Source organism: Capsicum annuum, chromosome 3 (genome assembly GCF_002878395.1).
Source record: "Capsicum annuum cultivar UCD-10X-F1 chromosome 3, UCD10Xv1.1, whole genome shotgun sequence".
NCBI classification, from domain to species: Eukaryota; Viridiplantae; Streptophyta; class Magnoliopsida; order Solanales; family Solanaceae; genus Capsicum; species Capsicum annuum.
Window position 1 is genome coordinate 223767137 of NC_061113.1, and position 2823 is coordinate 223769959.

Here is a 2823-nt window from a genome sequence, read left to right on the forward strand (position 1 = left end):
TATATATAATGTATATTGAAAAAAAGTTTTTTTTTTATATTTTTGACCGGGTTTGACATGTTTTTTAAACGGGTTTGACCGGGTTTAGGTGGGTTTGACCGGGTTGGGTTAAGTGGGCCGGGTTAGGATGGTTTTTGATTTTTTTACTGTTGGGCCCGGCCCGGCCCAGTCCACTTAGACCCCAACCCGGACCCGACCCGACCCGACCCTCAACCCAGTTAAATAACACGGGCCGATTCCGAGTTGGCCCAACCCGGCCCACTTGACAGCCCTATCCAGATCTATATCATTATCACGATTCATAGAAAGGCCCTACAATATTTTGTTCTTGAGAAATACCCAAATAAAAGGATGGTCTATCTTATATAAATTCTTTGTTAAATTCTGTATTTCGAATCATCCCCTTACATGAAGACTTGTTAGATATTGTAGAACTTGAAAAAATCTCGATAAAAAACCCTAAATCGTATAGAAATTTGATAGAAAAAGATGAACTATAATGGTGGGTGAGGACGGATGAATGTGAGAGAGAAAAACAAGGGGAAAGATGTGAAGGATAATCACGAATTGAGTGGGTGTATATCTAAACGGAATGTTGATGTGAAATTATAGAAACCGGTGCTATTATGAAATTAATTTATACTTTTCCCTAATTAAGTAGTTACACTGACGTTTGTTTAGTTATGTAGTTTTCCCATAAATTTAAGGACCTTTTAAATATGATTTAGCTTTAGACCATGAATTTTACTTAGCCGCCCTTAAGTGTCTAGTAAAAAATGATCTTATGGGTCCGAGTGGATAGTTAAACTCATGACAATAAACAATGAAATTAATTGACCATCTCTAATGAGCTCTATGAGGATAGCAACTTAATCTGTGATCTATGTTGATGTTGTTTCACATATATATAGTGTTGAAGACGTGGAACTTAAAATATGGTGTCTTTGTGCTATTTTCAGTGATAGTGTGGAGCTATTGATTCTCTATGGCATTCTTATGTTTTGCTAGTAGACACATCTAATTAATAGCCGACAATTGTACAAGGATCATGCATTGGACTTGGCTCACAAACATAAATTAGTACCAGCAATACATACACACACACATATAGTTTAGGCCATAGTGCTTTGATGCGCTCTCAAGAACAAATTTGAAAGAAATTAATAAAGTTGTGTCATTTTGTAAAAAGAAAGTAACATTTGCAAAGCTTACCCTTTCCTTCTTTATATATACCTCACTTTATTTCTTTATCACTTTTGTAAATACATTTTTTATGTAACCAATTTTTCTTTTATTACTTTTGACAGCCTTTCACTAAAGGAAATATACAAAGAAGATTGAATACGGTCGTTTGAAAGAAGCAAGTCAAACCTTTAATGGCAAAGAGCCCTATCTGACTCAGTCCTTCAAAAGGATAGAAAAGTGAGCTCATGATACTAACACTGTAAAGCAGACTGAAAAAAAAAAAAAGTAATATATAGTTCGGGTTAAAAACAAAGGGTATATACGTGGATAGTAGATATACATTTTAACTTACCTCAACTGATAACTAAACACTTCAATCTTGAGAGGTACACATCTAGACACTCGCGGGCATCTATTGCTAAACACTTCAATCTTGAGAAGTACACATCTAGACACTCGTGGGCATCTATCGCTGACATAGCACATGCATTTTGAAATTGTTTAAATGATCATGTTAAACTGACACAATAAAGACATATTGTTGTGTTTAGATGTTTGTCCTCAAAATTAGAGCGTTTAATTGCCCGACGGCAAATTAAAATGTCTATCTATATGTATTATGTTTAAGCCAAAACAAAGACATTACTTATATATTTTTACTGTTTTACAGTCTTCTTTTTGGATGTGTTATGCTTTTCTTTTTGGAAGTTTCTCATCACCCTCCTCCTCTCCCCTGACCCAAAATTTGTTCAATCACTTTTACTTGGAATGCTATACCTCTTTTCTTCCTTTCTCTTTGTCTCTTTGCTGCTGTACGTACTCTGATTTTTCAGCTTTGCAAAGGTAAATAAAGAACTTTACTTTTTTCTTTTGTTTTTCTTCTTCCTTTTTCTGATAGTCCTACAATTGAATGATGCATCAATTGAGATTACTCCTATTAATTAGTCATAATAATGTTTAAGTTTTGAGTTTAGGTTATATAAATATATACTAGCAAAGTAAAGTATTTTACGTCGTTCATTTAGGGTAAACTTCTTTGAAATGTGAATTATAATCTCAAGAATAAGATGCGTTATTGTTACAATAAATAAAGGTGACTTGATGATATAAAATTCATTGGGCAATAATAAAATATTGTAAGTTTCCAGTATTCATCTGTCCATATAAGGTTCCAAATTTTAAACTGTAATTCTGTAAAATTAACCTGTAGCCGTTGATCTAACATGTGCATGTATTAATAATTGAGAATACCTAATATACACCATCAGTGGAATGGGTATTTTACTAAGATTCTTAATTATTTTATTATTTAATATTTAAATATAAATAAGAAAATAGTAGTATAGAGGGTAATTTGGATTCAAATTATTTCCTACCAAAGATAGGAAGAATGCATATTTAAATCTCCTTTCTCTACAAATCTCCATCTTTATCACCTTCTTAATTTTCTATACACTAATTTAACTTTCTTAGTACTGCAACATTCAATTGCTTCTAAAGTTTTACTTTGATAAATGAGAAATTTCTAATTTGTCGATGTTATTATGCAAATACCAATTGCTTCTAAAGTTTTGCTTTGATAAATGAGAAGTTTCTAATTTGTCGACATTATTATACAAATACCACTATTGGATGCTA